Source organism: Bos grunniens, chromosome 23 (assembly GCF_055505025.1).
Source record: "Bos grunniens cultivar Pamir isolate PY7600 chromosome 23, Bosgru_T2T1.0, whole genome shotgun sequence".
NCBI classification, from domain to species: Eukaryota; Metazoa; Chordata; class Mammalia; order Artiodactyla; family Bovidae; genus Bos; species Bos grunniens.
Genome location: NC_141187.1, coordinates 17,487,076 through 17,508,826, shown reverse-complemented (window position 1 = coordinate 17,508,826; position 21,751 = coordinate 17,487,076). Strand labels below are relative to the sequence as shown.

Sequence of the window (21,751 nt, the reverse complement as noted above, 5' to 3'; positions counted from 1 at the left end):
ATAATCTCTAGGTCCCTCCATGTTGCTACAAATGCCATTACTTCATTCTTTTCTATGGCTGAGTAGGATTCCACTGTGTATATATATATATATACCATGTCTTCTTTATCCATTCATCTGTTGATGAAACAGTGTTTCCATGTCTTGGCTATTATGAATAGAGCTGCTATGAAAATAGAGATGCATGTATCTTTTTGAATTGTAGCTTTGTTTGGATATATGCCCAGGAGTGGGATTGCTGGATCTTATGGCAACTCTATTTTTAGTTTTTTTGATGAACCTAGTAATTAATGATGTTGAGCATCTTTTCATGTGGATGTTGATCATATGTGTATATCTTCTTCAGAGAAACGTCTGTTTATGTCTTCTGCCTATTTTTCGGCTGGATTGTTTTTGTTGTTGTTGTTACTAAATTGTATGAGGACTCCTGAGTGGTTCTGATGGTCTCCGTGGCCTTTGGCTTTCTTGTCTCTGATACGACAATTTGTTCCATACTCATCTTATACCTTTCCTGCCCCAGACCTGAAATCAGCCTTTTCTCAAGTGAATTCTAATTCCTTTTAGTGGAAAATGATGTTTAGAGGCCACTCTTTAGATATTGGGGTGCTCACTTGCAACTAGGTGGATCCATTTTCCAGATCTTCCTTCAATTTTATTTACTTTAAATATAGTCACTCATAGTGTCTCTTTATTCATTTTTTATTTGAATATCTTTTTTCATCACTTTATTTTCAACTTTCTTAGGTGATCTTTATGATTTTTTTTCCCATGCGGTTTGTGGGATCTTAGTTGCATCAGGGTCTTTTCAAATGAGTCAGCTCTTTGCATCAGGTGGCCAAAGTACTGGAGTTTCAGCTTCAACATCAGTCCTTCCAGTGAACACCCAGGACTGATCTCCTTTAGGATGGACTGGTTGGATCTCCTTGCAGTCCAAGGGACTCTCAAGAGTCTTCTCCAACACCACAGTTCAAAAGCATCAATTCTTTGGCACTCAGCTTTCTTTATAGTCCAACTCTCACATCCATACATGACTACTGGAAAAACCATAGCCTTGACTACATGGACCTTTGTTGACAAAGTAATGTCTCTGCTTTTGAATATGCTGTCTAGGTTGGTCATAACTTTCCTTCCAAGGAGTAAGTGTCTTTTAATTTCATGGCTGCAATCACCATCTTCAGTGATTTTGGAGCCCCCTAAAATAAAATCAGCCACTGTTTCCACTGTTTCCCCATCTATTTGCCATGAAGTGATGGGACCAGATGCTATGATCTTATTTTCTGAATGTTGAGATCAAACTTGGGCTGGGCTCTTAGCAGTGAAAGCATGGAGTCCTGATCACTGGACTACCAGGGAATCCCCTAGATGACTTTTATTTATTTCTTTTTGATATCATAAATTTTATATATTTATATTTTCATTTTAATTTTTTTAAAACACAAAAAACATTTTGTAGTGGGGTATAGCCGATTAACAATGTTGTGGTCATTTCAGATAAACAGCAAAAAGACTCAGTCATTCATACACATGTATCCATTCTCCCCCAAACCCCCCTCTCATCCAGGCTGGCACATAACATTGAGCAGAGTTCCATGTGCTATACATGGAACTATATGTATACATGGAACTACATGTATGTGCTATACATGTAGGTCTTTATTGGTTATCCATTTTAAATTTAGCAGTATATATATGACCTTCTCAAAGTCCCTAACTCGATGTATATCTTGTAATAGCTAGATTTTTAAAAATCCAATATAAGATTCTCTTTTCATCCATGAACTAAATCTATTCACATTCCAAGTAATACTGATACATCTGAACTCCCAACTTATTTTGCCCTTTCTACTCACCTAGATTTTTGTTGTTTCCTTTTGTCATTTGTAAGATTGATTGAATTTTCCTTGTCCTATTTTATCCTTCTTAAAATTGGAACTTGTGTCTGCTGTTTCTTTTAGTGGTTACCCTAACATATGGATTTTACAAGTTTCACTGATTTCTTTAATAAGATACTTCTAGGATTACTATTTTTCCTTTTTTTCTATGTACATTCTCTATTAATTCTTTGTGGCTGGCAAATGTTCTGCATCCTTGAATATCTATAAATATATTTATTTTACATTCACACTTGAATAATAGCTGAGTATATAGAATTCTAAATTTGTAATCATTTTTATCTCAAAAATTTGGAGATATATTTCTTCTGTTTTCTTGCGTCCAATATGTTTTCACTGAGAATTCTGATGTCAGTCTTCATAGAAATGTTTTGTAAAATCTTTGGATGATTTTAAGAAATTCTCTTTTATTGCCTATTGTTCTAAAATTTCACTCATATACACTGTAGTCCTTTCTTCTTTTTTTAAAAAAATTATTTACTTATCTAGCTAGCTCTCTATTTATCGATGTGTATCATCTCTCATTCATCTGACTCTATTCCCAACCTGAAGATTCGTGAACTTTTCCTCTGCTTTATCATTTATGTCTTTTATTTTCTTCTGGAACATGTATAAATAGGTTGGGAGACTCTGGCTCTATTCTCCATGTTTCTAAACATTTCTTCATACATTCTGTTTTGTACCGCATTCTGGGAGAATCTCTCAGCTATTTCTAGCTCATTCTGCTATTTCCCCTTCTTCTGAATATTTTTATTTTCCAAGAGCTCTACTTGGTTCTTTTTCATAACTTCTTTTTGTCTTGTGGATTTAATTATCTCTCTTACCTCGGTGAAGATTTCAATTATATTTTCCTTAAAATCACCTTCTGTGAGTTCTAGTAACTGTTTCTTAGATATTTGTCCTGTGTTGCACTTTATGCTTCTCTTTCATGAAGTACTAGTAATTCTTGGCTCTGTACACATCTTTTCCTTTGTGAGTCTCTATTATTCTGACTATGGGAGGAGCTGTTTATTGAAACTTGCTTCCAGCCACTGATGGGGAGGGAGATGAGGATGGGCCCATTGTCTGGCCTTTTGAGTATGGGGAGTCTCCCAGGGTGCTGCCTTGCCTCTTGGCCCCAGGATCTCCCTTCACTGATTAGGAGCACATGCCTCTGCTAACTACTGCACAGCACAGAGTAGGAAGTAGGAGGGGCAGACGATCAGCGTCCTCCTACCCAAGTGTAGTGGGTTGAGAAGTGTCTCCCCAAATTCATGTTCACCTAGAACCTGTCAATATGACCATATTTGGAAATAGGGTCCTTACAGATGTAGTCAAGAAAAGATGAAGCCATGCTGGATTCAGGTGGGGCCTACATCCAATTTGACAGTAAGTTGGCCCCCTTACCAAGAAAAAGAAATTCATCACACAGTCTTTCTGCTTGGTGTCCCTGAAGTTGAAACTCACTGTTCCCTCCTAGCTACATATTAAGTCATAATGAATCAGCTCTTCAAGTCTCAGTTTGCTCATCTAGAGAAGAGAATTTTAATACCTCCTACTGTATAGAGTCATTACGAAGATCAAAATGATAAGGTTGATACAACAGGTTGTATGAATTGAGACATTATATTTTCCTTATGCTAAGTTCCACATAGATAAGGTTAGCAATAATGACACATATCAAAAGTAATATATGTTATTCTAACGTTTGGACCAGTAACCCTAATTCTCTTACGATACCTCAAAAGAACAACAACCTACAGAGCTATCTTTATGCTTGAAAACTGTTTGTTATAGTAATCCTTATAAAAGCTACACAGAGGGAGATGTTGGGGGACAGGTAAAACATGGGAAGGGGATTGAGAGGTACAAATTTCCAGCTATAAAATAAATAAGTACAGCATAGGGGATATAGTCACTAACATTGTAATAACTCTCTATGGTGACAGATGTTACTAGACTTACTGTGGTGATCTTTTTATAGTACATATTGAATAACTATGTTGTCTCCTGAGATTAATATAATATTGTATGTCAATTATATTTAAATTTTTTTGAAAAAAGACATGGGCAGTAACCCAAATAGCTAACAATGGGGGAATCATTATATAAATCTGCCTTTCCCTGCATATATATATTATATGTAAATATATAGATTTTTTTTTACTTTGAAGTCTCCCTTGTCAACACATATATAGTCTCATAAAATTCATAGTATTTTTAAAATCATTTCATTATTTTTATTTAACAAACACGTATGATGCCTAATAAGTATCAGGCATTATTTTAAAAACTTAAAATATTATGTTTTAAATCATTGATACATATTTTAAATCTTTATAAAATATTTTACTTTTAACAAAATAATATTAAAGCTGTTTGATAAAGATTGATTCACTGCAAACTTCATTAATATCCACGTTACTAAGACAAAATTTAACTTCCTATTAATACATGACAAATACTTTAAAATACATAAGAAAATAATCTATGATATGCCTTTTAAATAGAATAATTTATTGTGCTTAGTTTAGGGACAAAATCTATTTTTAATATAGATCAAAAGAAACTACATTCTCTGCCATTAAAATAGGCAAAAATTGTTTTCATTGCCTAATGCTTAGAATTCTTATATTTTAACTTAAAATATCAATGTTTTATTTTTATAATTTTCAAATTGTATTTCCAAGTGAAGAGATGAGAGAGATTTCAGACTGTAATTAACAGATACTTCTCTACAAATATATTTGGGAAAGGGATTTTGGTGTGGCTGATTAGTACTCTGGTAAGTGGATTGCTTCTTTCCACTTTTACTTTTTATTTATTTGATGTGCATAAATCTGCTTTTTTTGTGTGCTTATTGACATGGCCTAAGGACCCATAATGATAGTGGGCAATTCTTTTTTTTACTCTTTCTTTTAAAAAATATTTAAATTATGAAAGTATGATAATTATGAAAGTATGACCACATTTGTAAGAGACTTGGAAAATACAGAACAAAATTACATATAGTTCCACTATATATTGCAGTTATTTTTAAAGTAGATAAATGAAAGTTTTTAGTTGAAGTTTCAATACCAAACTCCCAAAAATTAATAGAATGAATATACAAAAAAGTAGAAGGATGTAGTAGACCTAAAAGGCACCATGAACCAATTCTACATAGTTAAGATTTATACAATTTTCACACAACAGTAGGATACAAATTCTGTTCAAGTTCCCATAACCTACAAACTGGTAGACACTGGAACATACCCAGGGACATAAAACAAGGAACAAAAATCTCATGGTTTAAAGGTATTGAAATCATACAGAGACTGTTCTCTTATCACTGAAGAATTATGTTAGAAGACAATATCTAAAGATAATTGAAAGTAATCCATGTATTTTCAAGTGCAGTGTGACATTTACCAAGAGAGATCTTTGACTTAGCCACTGAAAGCCTCAGTAAAGTTAGAAGATTGAAAAAAACCCAGAGGGTGATTGCAAAGTGGAAAGCATTTAAATGAGAAGTTAGTATCAAAATGAGAAATTAATATCAAATGTGTATTTGGTAATTAAATGTCCACTTTTAAATGATAGGTATATCTAAGAAGCCCATACAAGGAAAATTAGAAATATTTGTAACAGAATAAAAATGAAATAAGAATTTACTAGAATCTGTTACACATAGTTGAAGCTGCTCAATGCAACTAAATACAATATAGAATTTTGAATAAGGTGTAAAAACAAATAATGGACACTAGCATACAATTTTTGTGAAATTTGAACAAAATCTGTACTTCAGTTACTAATACTGTATCATGTTAATTTCCTGTTGTTGTTTTTTTAACGACATAGTATTTCTTTATGTTCTCAGAATTGGATTAGAAGTTTCAAGCCTCATTCAAATTAAAAAAAAAATCACTAAGATAAACTTTCTTTACTTTTAGCAGTAATACTAGATACAAAATATGTGAAACTATATCAAAGTTTTGAGTGAATATAAATTAGAAATCTAGTATGTATCAATTGCTAGATTGCTTTTCCCCACTTTTAAAACAGATTTTAAAGTATAAGACATATTTTGAAGTTTGAATTCATGTTATTATAATTATAAAATAAAACCAACTTACATATCTGATAAAGACTATCTCAAGTAAAATTTTCAGAATTATAATCTTTTGTTATAGTAAAATACACAGAATATAAAATTTACCATTAATGTCATATAGCACATTCAAATTCACAGTGTTGTGTAACCATCAGTACTATCTAATTCCAGGACATTTTTATCACCCCAAAAGGAAACCCCATATTTTTATCACCCCAAAACTATTAAGCAGTTTTGTCCATAACTATTAAGCAGTCAGTCCCCATTGCTCCACCTCCCAGTCCCTGGCAACCAATAATCTCTCTGTCTCTATGGAATTGCCTATTCTGGACATGTCAGATATATGAAAGCATATAATATATGGCCTTTTGTGCCTGGTCTTTTACATCTAGTGTGATGATTTTAAGGTTTGTCCATGTTATGTATGTATCGGTACACAATTATCATTTTAATGTTCTCATTCACTTCAGTTCAGTTCAGTCGCTCAGTCGTGTCCAACTCTTTGCAACCCCATGAATTGCAGCACGCCAGGCCTCCCTGTCCATCACCGACTCCCGGAGTTCACTCAGACTCACGTCCATCGAGACAGTGATGCCATCCAGCCATCTCATCCTCTGTCGTCCCCTTCTCCTCCTGCCCCCAATCCCTCCCACCATCAGAGTCTTTTCCAATGAGTCAACTCTTCGCATGAGGTGGCCAAAGTACTGGAGTTTCAACTTTAGCATCATTCCTTCCAAAGAAATCCCAGGACTGGGTATGGACTGGTTGGATCTCCTTGCAGTCCAAGGGACTCTCAAGAGTCTTCTCCAACACCACAGTTCAAAAGCATCAATTCTTCGGCGCTCAGCCTTCTTCACAGTCCAACTCTCACATCCATACATGACCACAGGAAAAGCCATAGCCTTGACTAGCGGACCTTTGTTGGCAAAGTAATGTCTCTGCTTTTGAATATGCTATCTAGGTTGGACATAACTTTCCTTCCAAGGAGTAAGTGTCTTTTAATTTCATGGCTGCAGTCACTATCTGCAGTGATTTTGGAGCCCCAAAAAATAAAGTCTGACACTGTTTCCACTGTTTCCCCATCTATTTGCCATGAAGTGATGGGACCGGATGCCATGATCTTCGTTTTCTGAATGTTGAGCTTTAAGCCAACTTTTTCACTCTCCACTTTCACTTTGATCAAGAGGCTTTTTAATAACAGAATTCCTTATTCTTCTTTTGTCAGTCTTAAATCATTATGAGTGTATATTAAAGAAGGCAGTAAGGAATAAAGACTATAATTGTGTAATAGGTTTCTTAAGAGTTAATGCCCATGGTGTTGTATCGACCTGGGTAAGAATTGAGGGACCAGTTCATGACTTCCTCAAATTCTGTCTGTGTGACTCACTGAAAACATGCCCAGAGTTCTCTCATGCTGGTCTTTAAAGGAGAAATGTTTTAGTATTATCATTATTTTAATATTTTATTTATTTATTTGATCGCACCAGGTCTCAGTTGGGGCACCATGGGATCTTTAGTTGTGACATGTGGGATCTAGTTCCCCAGACAGGGATTGAACCCAGGCCCCCTGCACTGGGAGCATGGAGTCTTAGCCACTGGACCACCAGGGAAGTCCAGGAGAAATGTTTTAAATAACTAATTGAGCTACTTTTTGAAATTCAAACAAATGCAATTGCCAACTTTGAATGTGGTAAAACATTCCACATTCTGAGGAATTCCCTGGAATAATGTTCATGGACCTTGCAAAGGATAACAGACACTTTATGAGATTCTTATGAGGGAGAATGTATTGCAGCCATTAAACATGCTTATGAAGACAATGTATTACAAGAAAAATATTTATGATCTAATGCCAGAGGGGAAAGCAGGACTCAAAATTATAAGTATGCTACAGAAATGAGAGGAAGACCACTTAAAATTATGTAAAAACACTTTTAGGAAAAAGAGAGAAAGGAAATATGCAAAATAATAGCAATAACATGAGGAATGGTAGAATTATGGGTATGTATTTTTCTTTCCTGAATTTTCCAAAACTCTGTAATGTGCTTGTATTACTTTTATTATTAAACAATTATACCTGAATAAAGGTAATAGCTCATGATCACTGACCTTTAGCAGCTTTCCTCTAAGTCAGCCTAGATTCAGACCATCATAAAAGGACATGCAAACCCATATGTGCTCTATAGATAGAAATCTTGAAGTTAAATGATTGGAAAATTACACAGGAACTGCTTTCTAATGTTCATTTTGGAAAGATAACTGCCATTGTCCTGCCTTGTAGAGGACAGATCCTTTTAATGAGGTCCCTTTTGTACTTCATTAATTGAATGACATTTTTTAAAAAAGATTTATTGATGTGGGCCATTTTTAAAGTCTTTTTTGAATTTGTTAAAATATTGCTTCTGTTTTATGTTTTGTTTTTTTTTGTTTTGGTTTTTTGGCCCCAAGGTATGTGGGATATTAGTTTCCCAACTGGAGACAGAACCTGCATCCCGTCCCACCCCCCAACTTGGAAGGGAAAGTCTTAACCACTGGACTCCTAGGTAAGTCCCTGAATGACCTTTTATTAGACCAAATTCTGCTTGCAATCTACATCTTAAAAGCACATGGAATGTACCAGGCCACCTATTACAATGTGCTGGTAAGCACTCTGGCTTGGTTGTTAGGAGGCCTGAATTTGAGCCTTAGTTGTGCGGCCTCTGGCAAGTCAACTTCATCTCTGAACTTTATCTCTGCACCATGGGACCGGGGGTCCCGACTTCTATGGACCTCTAGATGAGAAGGAAATTCTCAGCTATTTAAATGATCTCTTACTTCTCATAAGTAGAGACTCAGAAATGTGTCTGACTCCTACTAAAGTAGAAACAGCTGCAGAGCAGGAAAGAGAAGAGCGATTGAAAAGGATATAATTGAAAATAAGCAAGAGAGAGCACTGGAGGGTGACTCTCAGGAGATATGAACTCTAGTCCCAGCTATGCCAGTGGCTGAGGGTGTGATCTTGAGTTAGTCATTTTCTTTCTCTAGGGCCTGGCTTCTTCCTCTGTGAAATAAGGTGACAGGTCTCAGGCCCCTCCCAGTTACAAATTCTATTAATATATGATTCTAGATTATAGAATGAGGAGTGTCTGTTGTAGCCTCACTTGATTCTTACAGGACCTCCTTGTTATTCAGGGGCCTCAGCACAATGTTGACTTTTTAATCTTTTAATTCATTCTCATGTCATCCATGAAGTAAATCAGAAGAGAAAATCCAGATGAACATTCCCATTTAAGCCAGTTTCTTGAGGCTGATATTTTAACAAACAATAAACTGATGAATCATGAGATGGCTTTGGAAAATATTAGACACTTAAATCTTCGCAGCATTTTTCAGGAAATAGGCTGTAAATGGGGGAAGAAAAATGTAAATGTGTTCAAGATGGGGAACTGCCTTAAATAAAAATAACTACATTTTACTTTTAAATTAAAAAAAAAAAAAAAAAACTCCTCCTGAAAGAGTACTTGGAATGGGCACAAACACAGTATCAGGGATTTTTCTTTAGATCCCACAGCCAGCTCTTTATTTGCTAAACAGAGCGTTTTGGAAAATTTGCATCACAAATGCAGACCCAGGCAAGTAGGCCAGTTGAGATGGGTGATTCCTCAGCCACTATCTCAGTTATTTGGTTTTCCTAATGGTCAGCTCTGCCCAAAACCAAACTCACCATCATCAGGGGAAGCTGTGGGTAAAAGTGTAAGGGTGGCAAAATTTGTTTTCCGGCTCAGCATCTGGTTCTCCCCGCTCAGTGTCAACTCTCCAAAGCTGCCTTAGATACCTGTATTTTTATTTATTTTTATTTTATTTTATTTTTATTTTTTTTTACTGTTTATTCACCTTAATGTTTTTATTTTTTATTTTTTTTAAATTTTATTTTATTTTTAAACTTTACATAATTGTATTAGTTTTGCCAAATATCAAAATGAATCCGCCACAGGTATCATGTGTTCCCCATTCTGAACCCTCCTCCCTCCTCCCTCCCCATACCATCCCTTTGGGTCGTCCCAGTGCACTAGCCCCAAGCATCCAGTATCATGCATCGAACCTGGACTGGCAGCTCGTTTCTTACATGATATTTTACATGTTTTTTAAAAATTTATTTATTTGGCTGCACCAGGTCTTAGTTGTGACACGTGGGGTATTGTTCCCTGACCATGGATCAAACCTGGGCGCTTGCATTGGATGTGCAGAGTCTTAACCATTGGACCACCAGGGGAATCTCTGTATACTTGTATTCTTTCCTCTTCCTTCCTTCCTTCCTCTCTCTTTCTTTTTCTCTACACATTCAAAATCTTTCACCAGGAGAAATTTTCTATATTTATTATTCTGACCTATAATTGGTTGAGAATATCCTATAATGGGTTATATATTCCCATGTTTAGTAAGCGTGTAGGATTCAGAGGCTCGAATAAATGGAATACATTTTCCACCCACAGCCTTGAGGGAATATGGGGTAGTGAGAGAAAGGGGGCATTTATAGGGTCTCTCAATCAGGGTCCATTTGCAAGAGCAGAAACCACTTTGGCTGATTTCAACAACCGTTTAAATAAGGGAATTATGTGCTTAAAAAATTGTTTGAAGGATTGTCGGAAGAGCCCTAGGTTGAGCTTCCAGGAATGATGCCTAGAACAGGATGGTGGCCCACAAAGGGAGCTCTGACTTCTGTCAATACTAGTAAGCTGGGGGATCAGGAAGTACTAGGACCACGTCGCTCCTGACACCCACAGAGCTGAGAAACAGACCCTGGGACTCTTGCCACTGATGTCTCAGGAGGGCCCAGCCCACCTCTATTTGCATGTGTGCCAGCAGAAATAACAGAAAACAGCAGAAGCCTGGCCTGCCCCGTATTTCTGCCTTCCAAATCCCCAGATGTGTTTCCTTGATGGACTCGGAACTCTCCCTGTCAAGGAGTCTAGGAAATACGTAGTCTTTTTTAAGTTGAAGAATATTGAAAAAAAAAACAAACATTTATTTGACTGCATTGGGTCTTAGTTGCAGCACTTGGGATATTCGTTATGTCATGTGGGATCTTTCATTGGGGCATGTGGGCTTAGTTACCCTGTGACATGAGGGATCTCAGTTCCCTGACAAGGGATCAAACCCTTATCCCTTGCAGTCTCTTGCATTGCAAGATGGATTCTTAACCACTGGACCACCAGGGAAGCCCCTAGTCTGTCTTTTTTAGTCTGAAGTATTTAGAGAAGCATAGTTCAAGGGACTTGGAATGGAGCTGAGTGAGCCTAACTGTGATATGTAACATGGGAGAAGGGTGGGGAACAGCTTCATTTTCCCCAAGGTGCCTGGAGGTTCACTCCCATACACCAAGGCCAGCTATGAACACCATCATGTGTATAGAAAGAAGCCATATGGGACATAAGACCCTCTGGTAGGGGAGGACTCAGAGTACAGAGTATAAGTCACTGCTGGCTTCCTAGAGCTTACACAGGCTCACCTGAGAAATGGAAACACAAACTCACAATCTGGCAGGCCAGATATCTATATAGATATATAGACAAATATATATATATATATATATATATATATATATGTATATATATGTACCTTTGGAAACAACTGCATTTGAGAGTTTAATTTGCATTTTGAAAAATCAACCTTAGATGCCACCCATCTGTAGAGACTGGAGATGTTTCTAACTCACAACATCTACTTGTCATGAGCCTACTAAGTGCCAAGGAATACTTTCACACGTGCTTGCTCATTTAATTTTCATAGCGCATGAATTCAGAATTCCTGGGGTATAAGCTATATAGAATATATATATAAGGCAGTTATTAGTCTTCTTTGAGGGGGCCAGAAGGGACTACCCTTAATATGTATGAAAGCGACTCATGTTTCATTACTAGAGAAAGTGAAAGTTGAAAGATCAGTTCAGTTCAGTCGCTCAGTCATGTCCGACTCTATGCAACCCCATGGACTGCAGCACACCAGGCTTCCCTGTCCATCACCAACTCCCGGAATTTGCTCAAACTCATGTCCATCAAGTCAGTGATGCCATCCAACCATCTCATCCTCTGTCATCCCCTTCTCCTCCTGCCTTCAGTCTTTCCTAGAATCAGGGTCTTTTCCAATGAGTTAGTTCTTTGCATCGGGTGGCCAAAGTTTGGAGTTTCAGCTTTAGCATCAGTCCTTCCAATGAATATTCAGGACTGATCTCCTTTAGGATGGACTGGTTGGATCTCCTTGCAGTCCAAGGGACTCTCAAGAGTCTTCTCCAATACCACAGTTAAAAAGCATCAATTCTTTGGCGCTTGGCTTTCTTTATAGTCCAACTCTCACATCCATACATGATTACTGGAAAAACCAAGTTGAAAAATAGGTGCAACTATTTCCAAAATCAGAATGTGTGGAAATTTAAATGTACGTCTAACCCATGTAATGTTGGACCGCTGAATTTTATTTATTTATTTATTTATATGGAACGCTTCACGAATTTGCATGTCATCCTTGCGCAGGGGCCATGCTTATCTTCTCTGTATCGTTCCAATTTTAGTATATGTGCTGCTAAAGCGAGCACGGACCACTGAATTTTAATGGTGTTGCAAAAGAAGTGTTAGGACCTTAGTTGTATTGTGTTCTCATGTGTGAACATAGCATGGCTTATTTAATCTATTCCTTATTGATGGGCATGTGGTTGCTTCTGATCTTTTTCTATGTGGACAATGATGCAATGATGAATTATCCCCTATATCATGTTGTCATTGTGGAGGGAAACATAGAATCTCCAGAAGTGGAAATGTCAGGTCAAAGGGTAAATGTAAATTTTGGAAATATTGTCAATTGGTTTTTATTATGGTTGTGTCACTTTAAAAAATTTTTTTATTTTTGGCTGTGCTGGGTCTTCGTTGCTGTGTGCGGGCTTTTTCCGGTTGTGGTGTGCAAGCTTCTCACTGTCATGGCTTCTTGTGTTGAGGAGCATGGGCTCCAGAGAGTTTGGGCTTCAGAGGTTGCAGCTCACAGATTCCGGAGCGTGGGCTCAGTCGACTGACCTATGGGCTTGTTGCCCTGTGACAGGTGGAATCTTTCTGGACCAGGGATTGAACCTGTGTCGCGTGCAGTAGCAGGCGGATTCTAACGCCTGGACCACCAGAGAAGCCCCACAACTGTGTCTTTTTTCACTCCTACCGACAATGGTTAAGATTACCTGATTCCCCACAGCCTTGCTGACAGAAACCACTGCTCAGTTTTTGGGGGTTTTCCTAATTTAATAGTTACCTCAGTTTCGTTTCAATTTGCTTTTTTCTTATGAGTTGAAGAAAGTTTCCTTTTACATACGTGAGGACCATTTGTCTTTTTCTATGAACTTTTCAGTTTCTGTACTTTGCTCATTTTTCTTTAAAAAGACTGATCATTTTTGGTCTCTTTGTATTGATGTATTGTAGTTCTCCATGTATTTGGATAATTAGCACTTTGTCTAAAGATGCAAGTTAAAAAGGTATTTTCCCAATTTATCATTTGTCTTTCAACATTTCTTATGGCATATTTTTCTATGTACTTAAAATTTTTGTGTAATAAAAATTACTATTTTTGTGTATGCATTTTGAATCATAGTAAGCTCATAAAGAAGTTACATGTTTTCTTCTGAGAGTTTTATAGTTTAATTTTTAACATCAAGATTTTAAAGATAGTAGTGTTTTTCCTGGTACATGATGAGAGAGAGATCCAACTGTATTTTTTCCAGGTGGTTATCTGCTTTTCTCAACAACATTTATTTGAAACTGTTTTCTTGCCATGCTAATTTGAGTTGCCACTTTTTCATATACTAAGTTTTTGTATGTATTTGGCTCTATTTCTGCACTTAAATTCTACTCCTTTAGCCTGTCTAGTCAAGCAAAATGATATTGTTTTAATTATTGGGACCTATTAACATATTTTAATATCTGTTTGGGATAGCTTCATCACATTGTTCTTCAGTTTTCAAGTTTTTCTGGTTACTCTTGCTTATTTATTTTCTGGAATGAATTTAGAAACAACGTATCTATCTCTTAGAAAAAAATCTATTGGTAATTTTTTAAAGATCAGGTTAAATTTATAAACTGACTCAGAGAGAACAGACTTTTTATCATGTTGAATTTTTTTTACTAAAGAATAAGGCAAACATTTCTATTGTTCCATTCTACTTTCACTCCCATAGTAGTGTTTTGAAAATTTCCTCATAAAGTTATATATTTCTTTTTTTAAAAAATCAATCTTTAAAATATTTGCTTATTTATTTTTAGCTGCACTGCATCTCTGTTGCTGCATGTTGGGCTCTCTCTAGTTGCAGCCAGCGGGGGCTACTCTTCGTTATAGCGCTTGGGCTTCTCATTGCAGTGGTTTCTCTTTTTGTAGAGCACAGGATCTAGGGCGAGTGGGCTCAGCAGTTGTGGCATGTGGGCTTAATTACTCTGTGGCATGTGGGATCTTTCTGGACCAGGGATTGAACCCGAGTCCCTTCATTGCAGCAAATTTTTAGCCACTGGACCACCATGGAAGTCCCAAGATGTCTATTTCTTAGGTTGGTTCTTAAGTGTTTTATCTTTTTGTTGTTCTTGCTAATGCAGATGTGGTTTTCTTGTGCTTTTAAAATTGGTATTGTTTTATGTAAGAAAACTGTTCATTGTTGTATATTAACTTTATACTTTGCAATTTATTGCATTCTTTTAATATTTGTAGTAGTTTTTCGGCTGATTCTCTTAAATATAAAATTGTATCTTTTGAAAACAGTGACAATTTTGCCATCTCTTACAATTCTTATACTTTCTTTTGTCTGATTGTAGTTCTTAATATTCTCAGTTCACTTCAGTTCAGTCACTCAGTTGTGTCGGACTCTTTGCGACCCCTTGAATCGCAGCATGCCAGGCCTCCCTGTCCATCACCAACTCCCAGAGTTCACTCAGACTCATGTCCATTGAGTCGGTGATCCCATCCAGCCATCTTATCCTCTGTCATCCCCTTCTCCTCCTGCCCCCAATCCCTCCCACCATCAGAGTCTTTTCCAATGAGTCAACTCTTCGCATGAGGTGGCCAAAGTACTGGAGTTTCAGCTTTAGCATCATTCCTTCCAAAGAAATCCCGGGCTGATCTCCTTCAGGATGGACTGGTTGGATCTCCTTGCAGTCCAAGGGACTCTCAAGAGTCTTCTCCAACACCACAGTTGAAAAGCATCAATTCTTTGGTGCTCAGCCTTCTTCACAGTCCAACTCTCACATCCATACACGACTACTGGAAAAACCATAGCCTTGACTTGACGGAACTTTGTTGGCAAAGTAATGTCTCTGCTTTTGAATATGCTATCTAGGTTGGACATAACTTTCCTTCCAAGGAGTAAGCGTCTTTTAATTTCATGGATGCAATCACCATCTGCAGTGATTTTGGAGCCCCCAAAAATAAAGTCTGACACTGTTTCCACTGTTTCCCCATCTATTTCCCATGAAGTGATGGGACCGGATGCCATGATCTTAGTTTTTCTGAATGTTGAGCTTTAAGCCAACTTTTTCACTCTCATCAAGAGGCTTTTTAGTTCCCCTTCACTTTCTGCCATAAGGGTGGTGTCATCTGCATATCTGAGGTTATTGATATTTCTCCCAGCAATCTTGATTCCAGCTTGTGCTTCTTCCAGCCCAGCGTTTCTCATGATGTACTCTGCATAGAAGTTAAATAAGCAGGGTGACAATATACAGCCTTGACATACTCCTTTTCCTATTTGGAACCAGTCTGTTGTTCCATGTCCAGTTCTAACTGTTGCTTCCTGACCTGCATGTAGGTTTCTCAAGAGGCAGGCCAGGACAGTATTAAATAGCGCTATTGACAGGGGGCATCTTCAGCTTATTTCTTACCTTAGCATGTGTTCTTCCGTTGTTCTCCATTAAGATTGTTTCCGGTGTCTGGATTAATAAATTATGTGAATCATGTTAAATAAATCATCCATTAATATTTCATGGGAAGTTTTTTATTTTTATTTTTTTAACTTTATTTTCTACTGGAGTATAATTGATTAATAACGTTGTGACAGGTGAACAACGAAGATACTCAGCCATACTTGTACATGTATCCATTCTCCCCTAAACTCCCATGGTGTGTTTTTAAAAATCAAGAATGGGTTTTTACTTTTTCCCAAATCCTTATTATCACTGAGATAATTTTTCTCCTTGTTTTTATTAATATAGAACTATCAGTGATATTAAGCCATCTTTTCATTCATGGAATAAACAACTCTTGATTATTATTTTAAATGTATCCCTTGATTCTGAATGCTAATATTTTATTTGCAAGCTATAAGTTAAATTGCTGGGAAAAATATCAACAACCTCAATACGCAGATAATACCACTCTAATGGCAGAAAGTGAAGAGGAACTAAAGAACCTTTTGATGAGGGTGAAGGAGAGTGAAAAAGCTGGCTTAAATTCAACAGTAAAAAAAACTAAGATCATGGCATCTGGTCCCATTTCTTCATGGCAAATAGATGGGGGGAAAGTGGAAACAGTGACAGATTTTATTTTCTTGGGCTCCAAAATCACTGCAGATGGTGACTGCTGCCATGAAATTAAAAGACGCTTACTCCTTGGAAGAGAAGCTATGACCAACATAGATAGCATATTAAAAAGCAGAGACATCAGTTTGCCAACAAAGATCACTGTAGTCAAAGCTGTGTTTTTCCAAATAGTCATGTACAGTTGTGAGAGTTCAACCATAAAGAAGATTGAGCGCTGAAGAATTGTTGCTTTCAAACTGTGGTGCTAGAGAAGGCTCTTGAGATTCCTTGAGACTACAAGGAGATCAAACCAGTCAATCCTAAAGGAAATCAACCCTGAATATCTACTGGGAGGACTGATGCTGAAGCTGAAGCTCCAATACTTTGGCCACCTGATGCAAAGAGCTGACTCATTGGAAAAGACCTTGATGCCAGGGTAGGAGGAGAAGGGGATGACAGAATATGAGATGGTCTGATGGCATCACTGACTCAATGGACATGAGTTTGAGCAAACTCTGGGCGATAGTGAAAGACAGGGAAGCCTGGTGTGCTGCAGTCCTTGGGGTCACAGAGACAGACATGACTTAGCGTCTGAACCACAACAACAATGCTTTATTTAATGTTTTTATGTTGATATTTATAAGTAAGACTGGTCTATAATTTTCTTTCTTTGTGCAGTCCTTGTCAGGTTTTGATATCAATGTTGTGTTTGCTCTGGAACTATTTACAAATCAATGATCAGATAGAGATTTCTCAGAAAACATGGGCCATGTGAATTTAAGTCATGCACCTATGTGAAGCCTAGCTGTGATTCCATATTTTCTGAGGATATTTGTATTTTCCCTCCCACCCACCATTAAGACTGAAGCAGGTAAGTTTTCTTACTGTGCTTTTCTGTATGCTGGATTTTCCTAGCTCATCGTTGGGTATTTTAGCTTTGTGCATGGGTCTCCTATCCATTTCCCTAACTTTGGAAGGACTTTTGTTCTCTAGACCTTGCGAGGATGTCAAGATAGAAACCTGAGGTCATAAAAGGTGACTTTAAGGCACCTGGCATTCCACTTAGATTGCTCCTTTCACTCATATGACCTATGCAACTTTTTGTGACTCTCTTGCTGTTGTTATTGTTGCTCAGTCTCTAATGTGTCTCTTTGTGACCCCATGGACTGCAACTTGCCAGGCTCCTCTGTCCTTTACTATCTCTGGGAGTTTGCTCAAATTCATGTCTGTTGAGTTGGTGATGCTACCTGTCTCATCTAACTATCTTGCTAACTTATTCTTAAAACTGAAAGCAAATCTATTTTGTCCAAAATTTTTACTTGTCTTGCAGAAAGAAGTAGTTAAGACTATCTGGCCTACTATACTGCTAGAAACAGAAATTAGGACCTGCCATATCAAATATATTTTCTAATTCTAAAGCAATTAAAATTGTTTAGTTTTGGCATAGAAATATGTAACTAGATTAATGAGGCAGAATGGAGACTGTAGAAATAGATCTGTCTCTATATAAGAACTTAGTATATATCCTTATGACATAGCCTTTTCAAAATTAAATTCCAGATGGATTGAAGGGCTAAACTTAAAAAAAAAAAGCTATGAAATTATTAGATAAAAATACAGACAAATTTATATATTTAACTACGGAGAAGGAATGATCCTCTAAATCAAACATACATACACTCACACAAGAAAATACAGGCAAATGTTTATAACCCATGGGGTAGAGAAAATTCTCTAAAGCAAGACATACTTGTGCTTGCACAAAAAACCTTATAGAAAATTTTTATAAATTTGATTATTTCATCATCAAAACCAAAATGAAAGAAAAAGCGAGAGGCTAGAGGAAAAGATTTTCATCTTATATAGAGTAACAAAGAACTACCATCACAAATATGTTAGCCAGTCAACAAGAAAAAATGAAATTAAACAAAAATTGTAAAACACTATAAAGAAACAAAATAAAAACCCCATAAAGATATTAAGAGATATATCCCTTATATAGTTTATCAGAGACATCCAGATCTTAACAATGAGAAACTATTTTGTTAACTATGATATAGTCAAGAATTTCACACCGGTTATATTAAGCACAGGCAAATAGGGAAAAAATTGATACCCTAATTTCAGTTGTTGGGAATTTGAATTGATACAATCTTTTTAGAGGATAATTTAGCAATATCAGAATTCTAAAAATGCACATCCTTTTATGTAAGCACACTACTTACATAGCATACACTATGAGACTATATGCACATGTGACAAAGAGATTCTATAATAATAAAAATTTAAGGTGAACTAAATGATCTATGGATTGTACATGTGCACAAGAAGACATGTACAATAATGTTAGCTGCATCACTATTTGTAGTAGAAAATCTTAAAAACAACTTAAATGACAATAATGAAGGAATAGATAGATAAAGCGTGGTCTTACCATATGACAGATTACTATATAGCAGTTAATAGGAATAAAAACACATATTTATCAATGTGGATGGATATCAAATGAAATTTGCATGATAAAAGCAAAGAGTCATATACAAAGAAACCAATTTTGTAACAGTTTTTAAGCTCACAAAATAATGCTGTATGTTATCAAAGAAAAATGTGGCAGGTGAATTAAAAGGATACACATTAAATATCTGAGAGTAGATGTCTATAGTGAAGGGGGAATAATGGGGGTAGGGAATGAAAGTCAAAATTGGCCATAACTAAGGTGTATGAATAATCAAATCATGTCGATACATTTTTTTAGCTGAGTTCTTGAAGGCAATGGCACCTCACTCCAGTACCCTCGCCTGGAAAATCCCATGGGCAGAGGAGCCTGGTAGGCTGCAGCCCATGGGGTTGCAAAGAGTCGGACATGACTGAGCAAATTCACTTTCACTTTTCACTTTCATGCATTGGAGAAGGAAATGGCGACCTGCTCCAGTACTCTTGCCTGGAGAATCCCAGCGACAGGGGAGCCTGGTGGGCTGTTGTCTATGGGGTCGCACAGAGTCGGACACAACTGAAGTGACTTAGCAGCAGCAGCAACACAATTTTAGAAAAACAAAACAAACAATTTTAGAAAAACAAAACAAACAAATGAACAAAACTGATATAACCATACCAGTACTTAGGTGAGAGTTAAAGGAAGTTAAAAAGACAAGTCAAAGAACCACGTGTACTGTGTTATAAGACATAGAACAAACCTACAAAATAAAACCCTCTTTACACATACATTCACATATACCCACACACACAAATGCACAAAGTTTTGAAAAAGCTATTGGAAATATGTAAATAATAATGTGGGAAATTTTCATACATTCATAAAAATTTATAAATAGTATAGAATAAAAATAAAAAGCAGAGACATTACTTTGCCAAAGGTCCATCTAGTCAAGGCTATGGTTTTTCCAGTAGTCGTGTATGGACGTGAGAGTTGGACTATAAAGAAAGCCGAGCGCCAAAGAATTGATGCTTTTGAACTGTGGTATTGGAGAAGACTCTTGAGAGTCCCCTGGACTCCTACCAGTCCATCCTAAAGGAGATCAGTCTTGGGTGTTCATTGGAAGGACTGATGTTGAAACTAAAACTCCAATACTTTGGCCACCTGATGCCAAGAGCTGACTCATTTGAAAAGACCCTGATGCTAGGAAAGATTGAGGGCGGGAGAAGGGGATGGCAGAGGATGAGATGGCTAGATGGCATCACTGACTCAATGGACATGAGTTTGGGTAAACTCTGGGAGTTGGTGATGGACAGTGAGGCCTGGCGTGGTGTGGTTCATGGGGTTGCAAAGAGTCAGACATGACTGAGTGACTGAACTGAACTGAACCAAAAGATAAATTCAGCTAGAAACTCCAGAAAAAATCAAAAAGCAGTAAAAAAGGAAACCTAATGATTACAGCTTCTGCAATGAACAGTGTTTTCACAATAACAATAATGTAAAGAGGGAATTTTTTTTTTTTTGCTCTCTTCCTCTCATTCTACACAGGTGTGTGTGAATGATGTATATATGTTACATATGTGAGTATTTAATTTTTGCAAGGATTTTATGCCCTTCATGCCATAGTAATATGTTGTTCACTTAGGTATAAAATATAACTCTCAAGCAGATCATAGCCTTTATATCCTTGGTCATCTCTGTCTGTCTATCTGTCTCTCTTTGTCTCTGTCTCTCCCCAGTATATCTATATATTTTTCAGCTACATAGCAAGTCTTTAGAGCCTTCTTATGTAAGGAGTTAAAATGAGAGGAGATAAGACAATGCTATATTGAACAGTATTTGATTCTGTAATCATGATGCATTTATTGCCAACAGGAGAGTTTTAATTGATTTTTAGTTGTTCATAACCAACCTTTGGGTAATGCTTAGGAAACCTAGGAATAACCTTGATAATGAAAATTTTGAATTGAGCTGTGGAATTGTTAAATGGATTGGTTGCGGAGTTAATATCTTAATTCTATTTAAAAAACATAAAAAGGTGGTTGATGAAACAAAAACTCAAGGTGTTAGGGTATTATCTATAGTTATTGAACCTGTGCCCCCTGCAATGGAAACATGGAATCCTAACCACTGGACCTCCAGGGAATTGCCTCCAGTAGGTGTTATTAATGTTATTATCTTGGTCTCAATGCTGCCGGGAGAAATTAGGAAAGATTTGATGCCCAGGCTTGGAGCAATGAATTAGAAGGAAAAGTGGAATCCCTAATTTCTCAATGAAGACGGTTAGCGATATCAGTCAGCCGAAGAAAGCTGGGTCCAGGAGAAAGGTGAATCATGATGTGGACTATAGAGGAGCTTCTCAAACATGTTGAGGGATGTGTGTGGTTATTTATAGCAAGGAGTTTGCTAGGGGCTTGAATCATAATTATGGGTATAATTATTTGGGTATAAAGAGGATGAATGACCAAGTTTTAAATATGGATTTCAAATAGATTGGCTATCAACCCAATTTTTCACCAATCCTTCTCCCTTTTGGGGAATATTTTCCTAGAAAAATTATTCCCTTATTTTACAGAAAGTCGCTTTCCTCTGTAAACGAATTTCCTGGACAGAATTCATTACCTGGCCAGTGGGAGGAAGGCTTCTTATGTAAGACAGTCTCCTTGTCCACTTAGGTATTGATTTGATTTAAAACAAAAACAAAAAAACCCTCCACCATTTGTGTGCAGTTGTGCCTGTTCATGTTCAGTGAAAAATTAGCAAGATGGAGACAGAAATTCTCCTTCCGTAGTGCCTGCCACTTCACTACGTGTAACTGGGCTCCTAATAAAAAGATTCATGCAGT

General features: G+C 36.9%; 1 protein-coding gene and 1 non-coding gene across 3 annotated transcripts in view; one reads left to right on the top strand and one right to left on the bottom strand.

Annotated features, from left to right (window-relative positions):
- TRERF1 (transcriptional regulating factor 1) overlaps window positions 1-21,751 on the top strand; it is a 318,184-nt gene that overhangs the window by 56,578 nt on the left and 239,855 nt on the right. For both annotated transcript variants that reach the window (XM_086371663.1, XM_086371662.1), the window contains one exon: window positions 8,413-8,507. The gene's annotated coding sequence lies outside the window, so the exon portion shown is untranslated. The remainder of the gene's footprint in view (window positions 1-8,412; window positions 8,508-21,751) is intronic.
- LOC147346804 (U6 spliceosomal RNA) lies at window positions 12,429-12,535 on the bottom strand. The gene has a single exon (XR_015153288.1). It is a non-coding gene; the product is annotated as a U6 spliceosomal RNA (small nuclear RNA).